The sequence below is a fragment of the Ictidomys tridecemlineatus genome, unplaced genomic scaffold, assembly GCF_052094955.1.
Source record: "Ictidomys tridecemlineatus isolate mIctTri1 unplaced genomic scaffold, mIctTri1.hap1 Scaffold_61, whole genome shotgun sequence".
NCBI classification, from domain to species: Eukaryota; Metazoa; Chordata; class Mammalia; order Rodentia; family Sciuridae; genus Ictidomys; species Ictidomys tridecemlineatus.
The window spans coordinates 305406-315092 of record NW_027524175.1 but is presented as its reverse complement, the minus strand read 5'-3'; the positions used below and the strand labels follow the sequence as shown (position 1 = coordinate 315092).

The following is a 9687-nucleotide window of genomic DNA, read 5'->3' as shown; positions in this document are numbered from 1 at the left end:
AACAAGACACAGGATCACATGTGTGTTCAAAGGCAGAGTTCCTCACCCCTAATGGTAAAAAGAGATACTATCCAATATTTAGTTAACAAATTAGAAAATAATAAAGCATTAATAAAAATGGCTGGTTTTTAAAATAACTTCTAATGTATGTATTACTATGCTAATTTCCCAAATAAGATAATAGGCTTAAGATAACCCCAAGTGACTCAATCATAGCATACCCCAAGCTGAAATCTGGGTATATTTTGATGCAAAGCTTATAGTCCTTTTTTCATACCATGTTTAGTCAATTACCTACTTTGTATAATTTTTGGAGCCAAAAGAAAATCTATCTTGCAGAGGCTCCTGTGTCATTTGTGAAAGTTTCCGAAAACACAACTCCATCCTCCTTTTTCTGTCCCTGCTGCTCATCACAAAATGAATGAGGGTTTTTGCCAAACAGATTGTGTTGCTGGCAGGACTAAAAGCATGAAGAGTTCTTTGCCTTGAAAAAGATCACTGATTCTTACGAATTAAATGCATTTTGATACGTTCTCCTTACCCATCATCTCAGTGCCTTACAGCCATTACATCTTTTTTTTCTTGTTACAGTTAGAGCAGAGATGGACCAGTCCTTCATGTCACATACTGAAATGAGTCAGTGTTGACTGATTCAGTTCATCCACATTCCAGGCAGGGATCCCAAAACTACTACTATTAATCTGAAAGTGTTTTTCAAATAAATGTCATTGAAGCAGAAGAAAAGGACTCCACGAAGAGAAGCAGCTTCCCCCTTCTTTCCTTTCTTAATTTTGGATATACAGTACTTAATTAAGATCCATTATGTCCTAGTCATTTTGCTGAGTTCTAAGGGTCATGAGTAGAGTGCAAAGAAGAATGAAGAAAGGTCAGAGCCAGAGTAGAGAAAGGGATGTGCAAGTCAGAATCAGACGTTATTTTCAGTTCCTACACCTGTCTTGAAATACAGTAACATTGGGTATAGGGCTTCAACATATGACTTATGGGTAACACAACCCAGTCCATAATAATGCTCATTGACCAACAGCAATAACATGCAATAGAGAGAAGTTAAATTCAAATACCATAGGTATACTAGTTAGTCAGAGGTTCAAATCCAAAGCCTTCCACTTCCCAATTGTGTTAACATTGGTGAGTTTTCTTAACCTTAGTGCTTCCTTCCTTTGTGGATGTAACAAGGACAATAAGTATCCTTTCTCCTATGGCTATCATCAAGTATTTTATATCTAATTAGAATATAAATTGAAATGAGAAGCTACTATTAGTTGTAGATAAATAGTTTCAAAGATGTTGTTACTCTTCTTTCTATGGTAGGCATAGTATTTTAGGAATTGTGAGAATCAAAAGTAAGAGAAAAGACAGGAAATTAAACGCTTACACTATTTTTTCTTAATGAATTTGTTTTATATAAATATAGTTGTGAGGCTAGGCTTACACAGAGAAAGATGCTTTAGATTTCAGAAATGTGTAGTTTAATTCATTCTTTAAAACAAATCTTTACTGAGCATTTATTATGTGTCAGAAATTGTGCCAGGCATTTTGGAAACAGCAGTGAGCAGAAATCACTATTCTTGGGGAATTTATATTCTAGAATTGAAATGTCACCTCCACTTCCGGAATTGGGCAAAATAAGGTCCATCAAATAAGGAAAATAAATTAATTAAAATAAATTTACAACATAATACAAGTTGGCATTAAATTGTGATCATGTGGTCAAAAGATAGATAGGCATAATACTAGCTCTGGGGCTGTAGGACTGGCTTCCACAAGTGCCACCCCATCCCTGAAATACAAGTTTGAGACCTTGCCATCCCTCACCATAGCCCAAGCAGACTTTCCGCCCCTCCCTGCCCCACTGCGCATGTGGTGCAGGAGGAAGCGCTGGCCTTAGGGTCCCTCAGGGCTGCAAGCTGCCACCTCCAGCCTCTGACGTCCTGAGCCAGGTGCACAGCCAGCGTGCATAGGCGCGTGGGTTTTGAAGCCACATAGCATACCCTGTAGCCAAGAGCAGACAGGGAGCCCAACCTGCAGGTCCCAGATCCTGCTGTCGTGGTCCCTGGAGTGCAAGTGACTCTGGCTTCACATGGTGTCTGCAAGCTCATGTCACCTGTTTGATAGCCTCCCACCAAATCAGAGGGCAGCGCTCGCCAGGAGCCCCAAGTGTCACCGGCTCCCCCGCAGATTAGAACTCGCCTCTCATAGTTCCTCCCTTCATTCCATTTAAAGCTCCCACTGGCTTTAAGAAAAAGTTAAGTGTGAGCTCAGTTTCTTCAGCGCTTTCTTCCACTGCAAGATGGTAAGTGAGGAACTGGCGTTTGCTAGTCCTCTGGCAAAACCTGGGGCTCTGAAAGCTAACAAACTTTGCACTGAGAATTTATTCCATTTTTGGAGCAAGCTTTCTTTGCTATCTACCAATTAAAATAGATCCTCTCCTGTCTTCTTTTTATTATCATCTGTCTTCTCTCTCTTCCTCCCTTCCTTTCCCTCTGCCTTTCTCCCTGTTATTTTTATTCTTCATATTTCCCCAAAATTTCACCTATTCACCTTCACTTACTCTTCATTCTTCCTCTTATTCCAGATTATGCACATATTTGCAAACACTTGGAGTTGAACTACTGTAAGAGTATTTGGAGTTTGTTTTCTTCTCAGGTGTCAATTGCCTAATAGTTTAACTTGGATTCGAATAATAACCTCAAGGAAGGAGTCTGCAAACATGCTTTTAAAATGAAAACAAGAAAACTAGCTCTTGATAAACTTTTGGCTTAACTTCTTTGATCCGCACTCCCCAAGCTGCATTTGCTTCTGAACTGTGTATTTTTTTTTCTTTTCTAAGACTTAACTCACTGGGAACATTAACAAAGTGTGACTTAATTGACTCATTTTCCCCTCTTCTGTTTATGTTATGACCAAGAAAGTACTCAAGCCAACAAAAGATTCGTAGCAGTCAAACAGAGTTTATCTAAACCTAGGTTCTGCTGGAATAAATGGCTTTTACCTGATTAAACATTGACAAATAATTAGGAATGGACTGTTGTACAAATTAACCTAGGAAGGCTGCATACTTATCCTTGTTTGGAGATTTGAAAAGAGTGTATGTTTGAGGTTTGAGAAGTGGCAGGCAGGAAGGTACCCCCTGGATCAGAACACAGTGAGAACACACGTCAGGCAGTTAGTGGTGACAGGATAACTTTGCAAGGACATTGAGCCCTAGTGATGGAGATATCTAGAGCTTGCAGTCTTTGCTTATTTCTCTCAGCTTTTAGATGTTTACTTGGAGTGATGTTACGTTCCTCTGACTGGAGCTGGGGCAAAGTTTATTTAATTACCTACAAGGAACAAAGTTTATTTAATTATCTATAGAACAGAGATAGAGAGAACATATGCACTTATGTCTATATATGCATATGTCTATATGTATGTATATTATAAAAGTATGTATATGTATGCACATAACTATATGTATGTGTATGTATATATATGCATATGCACACATATATATTATATATATATACATTATATATATATACATTATATATATATATATATATTTGCATATACATTATACACAGCATGAGTTTGTGTGTATCTCTATTCAGATTCCCATAAGATCCAACAGAATGTTAGTTTGGAGGAGAAGAGGAAGGGAAGCATAAGACAATTATTGATTCAGAGGTTAGTCTATAAGATGCCATATTCTGTTTTTTCATCCTTTTTAATGGGTTCTTTGTCTTCCAAGGTGATTAGAAATAGAAATATAATTAAGATAGTTCTGACTGGCTTATTTGGTGAGCTAGGCATTACAACAGAAAATATAAATATGATTCATCCAGTAGTAGTCTATTCGTTGTTCAAGGACCTGTGGAAATGTTAGGAAAGTCATAGGAGCTGATTCCTTTTTAGATATTATAATTAAACCACTCAAAATTTAATCTGGATCTAAATTTAACACCTTCACTGTTTCTTGATTAACTGTATGTAATTTCTGTGTGTTTCTCCCACCCTTCTCTCCGTCCACATCTGCATCGCCCAATCTTCTGGGAAACCCACCTCCACCCCAACTCCTTATACTGAATTTCACAGAACACCATTCTGCCTTGCCAAGACCAGTATTTTGCAGGAGACAAGTGTTATAATTGCCTGTATTCCACTACACCGTCAGAAACTAGTGTTGACGTTTCCACGGAGACTTGGATCTCTTTCTGGGCTGCTGGTCTCCTGGACAACAGTGAGCCCCAACAAGCACCACAGGCACAGGGTAAGTTCTGCTCTTCTGCTTTAGTGGTAGACCTGGAGCCCTTTTCAAGCAATGTGGCTGCAATGCATCATGGTCTGGGACTCTGGAAAAGGGATGTTATAAAAAATTTAAGTTAGTCCAAAGAGTCTTGAATTTTACAACCTTAACTTCTGCTATTTTGTACTTGCCAAATAGTGAAACTGGGATTATTCCTCTTTCTTGCTGGACAACACGTGTTTCTCCCTCTAATGTATAGTACTTGGAGATTCCAAACTCACTGAAAGAACTTTTCTGGGTCATATTTTATAAACAACATCCTAGTAGAATGTTTTGGAGTCAAGATACTAGTTATAACATTTCTTTTGAAATTCAGGAAAATTTCCCAAGTATGATAAAGAAACAAGAATGAATAACTTCATCTTTTATTTCATAGAGGAGATTCTATAGACAATGCCTTGTAAGTAGAAACAATTATTCTCTTACACACACACACACACAAACACACACACACACAAGCACTCACATAGGATTTCAAAGTGGGAGGGAAGTATAACATTGATGGAAAATTATGAATGGTATTAATCTTGACTTGAAGGTTAGTGAACATTTTTATAAAATTAAGTGAATTTCTGTATAAATAGTCAAATTTCTCTAAAAATTTTCAGATATCTTAGAATTAAATACCTATACTATAGTTTGCCATATGCTCCTTTGGTGGACACAGGGGTTAAGGAAAGGCACACAAAAATGAAAACCTAAAAATGTTGAAGCACACTTACATATTATGGATAAAGTTGTTCAGTTTTACTTTTTCACTATAAGCAACAGCAAAGACAAAATGCCCAAAATATGAACCCAAACTGTTTACAAAATTGAATTCCTGTTTTCTTACTCACTACTCTATTTTAATAAAAAATTCTTCAGTAACAGCAGTTTAAGAAGAACAGGGAAAGAGTCAGAATGGTATTAATGAGATGGAATAAAGTAAAAAAAAAACAATTAAGCATGCCCAAATGCTTTGGATTTACAGGCATAGCTTCCTGTCAAATATGAAAAAAAATCTTTGTAAAAGCATAAAAAATATACAGATGAAAACAGTTAAAACAGAGAAGGTAGAATTTTGCAATTTTTTATCATGGTGTTCAGAGAAACAAGGTGCAAATTATTTAAAAGTAGACATTGCTACTAAATCAAATTCTGAATTCTATTCATTAGATTTAACAGGTAGGCAGACAGAAAAGGAAATAATAGCATCAAAAATGTTATTAGATTATCAAGCCAAACACTATATTATTAATGTTGAAGCTTATAAAAATAGAATAAAAATTATAAAAAAGATAGTGGGATTGCAATATTATGCCTAGTGGAAGGAAAAGGTTAATAAACATTTGAATGAATTAATGATGCAGCTGAGAGAGTCTTTATTAATTTAACCAACAAGAATATACATACAAAGAGAAGAATATGACCACTTAGTTCCAAAAAGAAAAAAAAATCCCACCTCTTTAACCACTTTGGCATAGGTTGTATAAATATTTGTCTGTTACAGCTTGCATCCTTCTTCTGAAAGATTTAAATATTTTGTTCTAGTGTGAGGAAGCAACAGCTATTTTTAGAAAGGTAACTGAACCTATTGCACTTTGGGAATGGTTTGGTGAGTTCATTGCACATAAGTCAAAAGTGTGTTTTCTATGCTATTTTGTATTTTCTCATAGATTCATCTTCTAATTCGAGTTTTCCTATTCTGGACTCATGTTCCTGGGAAGAAGCTCAGCTTTCCTCACAGCTCTACAGAAATAAACAGGTATGTGTGGATAGTTAGAACATTGAGACTGGCCATACATCCTGCAGTCCTTTCTCCACTTGCATCTTCCCTTAAGTTTATGCTGCTACTTTTTCCTCTTAAAATTCACATTAACTCACTTTAGAACTAAAATGAGCATATGTCGAAAGAGAGAGAGAGAGAGAGAGAGAGAGAGAGAGAGAGAGAGAGAGAGAGAGAGAGAGGGAGAGAGGGGGGGGATAAAGAAGGAGGGAGGGAGAGAGAGATTGTTCATCTAACTCCTCTCTCTTTCTGTCTCAACCCCCCCCATACACACACACTCATATACACAAATAATACTTGAGGAAGACATGAAGTCAGGCTCTGACTATATCACATTTTAGCTGTGTGACCTATCACATCCACCTTTTCCTCATCCATGAAATTGGAATATTTATGCGGCATATCTCAGAGGGCTAATGGAAAGACCAAATGGAATCATGTCAGTATTTTAAAATGATAAACATGGATAATTGCCTGGAGAATTAACGATGATGACAAAGGTTTTTATCCAAATATTGTTTCATTTTCCATATTTTGTTCTTATTTGTTCCCCAAAAATAATATGATCTACTGAACAAACAGGCAGATCAATCTGAATGTGGCACAAGTCAACCATCTTTTCTTTCTTTCTTTCTTTTTTTCTTTCTTTCTTTCTTTCTTTCATGTGCAAGGAATGAGTCCAGGTAAACCTTTCTAAACACCTTTTTTCTATATTTAAATAGTTGAAAGCTGCTCATTTTCCTTTACACCTACCTGACTCCCTTGTGGTTAAAATTTTAAAAGTCATGTAATACCCTCAAATACTTTGTAATGAATGAAAAATTCAGAGCACAAAACTGAACAATCATGTGGTAGGGGGTTGTTGATTTCAGTCTCGGAGGACAAGGACTCCCTGAAATTGTGTTCATAAAACAAACAGAATAATAATCAAGTTTAAGAAGGCTGAGGCACAGTGGCATTATTATAATGTTACAAAGTCAATACAGTGGAGCGACCTTCACCATTGTCTGCTTTTTGCAGCTCCAAGATACTCTGGTTCAGAAGGAAGAAGAACTTGCTAGGCTACATGAAAAGAATAATCATCTCAGACAATACCTGAATTCTACTTTGGTTAAATGTCTTGAAGAAAAGGCCAAGGTGTGTAATAATCTTTTTATAAGGTCAGGGCAGTGATTTAAGAAAGGAAACCATTAATGTAAAATTTCTTAATTAAAAGCAAGAAGTGTACTTAACAACAGGTCATGGGATATATGAGTAGAATGGATAACATTTCTTAAGGAAGTACATGACTTTCACTAGAACTTTTATGTATCACTTATTAGAAGTATCTAGATTGCAGATTCTATCCAGACATTATTACAAAAATAGTTTCTTATATATCAAAAGCTAGGGATTGCTGAGGAAACAGGTTGATCAAACGGAGAGTTAAGTGGAAATCAGAGATTTAAAAACTCAGTTGTTTTAATTATCTTCTTAATGTAGAAATTAAAGATTTAAAAACTCAGTTGTTTTAATTATTTTCTGGCTTTAGGAAAATCATTCTCAATTAGAAATTTGGTTACCTGCAGCTACAAAAACTAAAAATCTGTGAAAAATCTCTCTCAATCTAAGATGCTGTGATGATAACTGGAGCTTAGTATCTTGAGCAGCAATTCAGTATATACAGTTACATTATTTTTTATTCACATTTTTCTTACACTATTAAATGAGCTATTTCTAACTCAAATATAGCTTGCCTATAGTCTCTTTGTGTTCTTTTTTCTTTAGTTTTGTGTTTTTCCTAGTATGTGTTTGCTTCTATGACCAATTTTTACTTTACTCTTAGAGAAACTATTATTTGATATTATGTAATCTAAATTGATTATGTGTCTGCTGCTTTTACTGAATCTAACAGTTGAGAGAAGAAAAGATACTAGATTTGACTACTTTACTGTATAGTAAGCTTTCATAAATAAAGGGCTAGCATTGGCTTCTAACTCTAGCCACCATTCCTTGAAAAAGACATTATTAAATTATTAAATGACATTAATTAGCTTTACCTTTCTTGACCTCAGTTCTCCAAGATTTAAAATAACAACTGTTTTCAAGGGATTGCTTTGAAAGTTAATGAAATAACATAAGGAATGTTGTATAGTGTTTAAACAAGAGTTCTGTCTATATTCAGATAACTTAGGTTTAATTCTAGGCTAAGGGATACTTAGCAAGTCACAAATATGTCTGTGTCTTAGTTTCCTCATTAATGGAGATTTTAACAGTATCTATATCCAAAGAAATAGTGCATGTGATGAACTATTCATAAATTATATCAAATAATAATTTGTTTATTTTATCAGTGATAATTCAATAAACAATTGCTTTTATTGTCATTTTTGTAAAAATTATTACTTCTCTGATTTGAAATCTTCAAGACATGATCTGCTTTTTTCAAGTTTCAAACTGAGAGTAAGAAATGAATTCAGGTTCCTAAGAAATAAGATGTTATCATGGATTTTACTTTAGTAACAGACACTAATCTAATCCATTTTACTTGTATGTGAAAAAATATTAGAAATTTAACCTATTTTTCTAAAGAATGAGGGTAACTAGTAGATATTTAAAGGAAGTATAATTTTCAAATGTCACTTCTTCAGAAATTGTTGTCATCAGATGAGTTCTCCAAAGTGTGTGGAAAATTCAGAAAGGGGAAGAGGAAACACAAAGAGCAGGGATACTCTCTTGCTGAGATCCCCCTCCTAAAAATGCCAAGAGAAACCTCTCTTTGAGTTTGCTAACTGTGAAAAACCACCTGGGCCCCATGGTGATCCCTGAGTGCTACAAACACTTGGATTGAAAGACCTCAACACCATTGATGACACCTCATCAGCTAACTACAGTGCCCTCTCCTCTCATCCCAGAATAGTGACTAGCACATACTCCCATTTTCTGAGTGATGCCATTGATTATGAAAATGTCCACAGAGAGGATGTGCCAATCAACTATGGAGGTGAAAGAACAACCCCCTTGCACAGCACTGCCAGCCATGGGGAAGACTTCCACTACTTTTCTCAACTTTCAAATCCCCCAACAGAGGTGCAAACACTTCCTTATCATCCAGCTGATGTGTCACCCAACAAGACAGAGATGAAATTTTACACGTCCCTGAGTCCTCACTGTAATGTCAAAACTCATTCTTTCCACCAGGAACAAGCCTTTGTGTGTTGAGATGAAGAAGGAGGCTGGAAGTTTACCTGGGTCCCTAAACAGCCTTAGTGACCCCTCTTGTATCACAGAGCACTGCCAGGAACTCTTTTACAAAGATCTCTCTTGCACTTGAACCTGACTATGTGGAGCATAGAACCTATTGCCCAGACAATCTTTAGCCACTTTAAATGTTACTCTCAACTACCACTTAAATTTGTAGGGAATAGCTTCCAAGAATCCATATGAGAGGTATATGCTCTTCCTCCACCTGAACTTGACTAGTTTGCACATCAATGTCTGCTATCAACTTCTTCTCTTTGCCCTGTACTTGAGAAGGTGTTTTCCAATCTTTTGTAGATTTCTTCAAGAACTAGATATATTTTGCTTATCATGACCTGTTTAACACCTTTTGTTCTCTTATCAAGTAGTT

The 9687-nt window shown here is 36.0% G+C and overlaps 1 pseudogene across 1 annotated transcript; it reads left to right on the top strand.

Moving 5' to 3' along the window:
- Positions 1-2159: 2159 nt before the first annotated feature.
- On the top strand, positions 2160-9431 carry LOC144374194 (geminin coiled-coil domain-containing protein 1-like; annotated as a pseudogene). Its single transcript, XR_013433662.1, has 5 exons — positions 2160-2314; positions 4099-4273; positions 5968-6056; positions 7098-7214; positions 8708-9431. The product of XR_013433662.1 is annotated as a geminin coiled-coil domain-containing protein 1-like (transcript).
- The last annotated feature ends 256 nt before the right edge of the window (positions 9432-9687 follow it).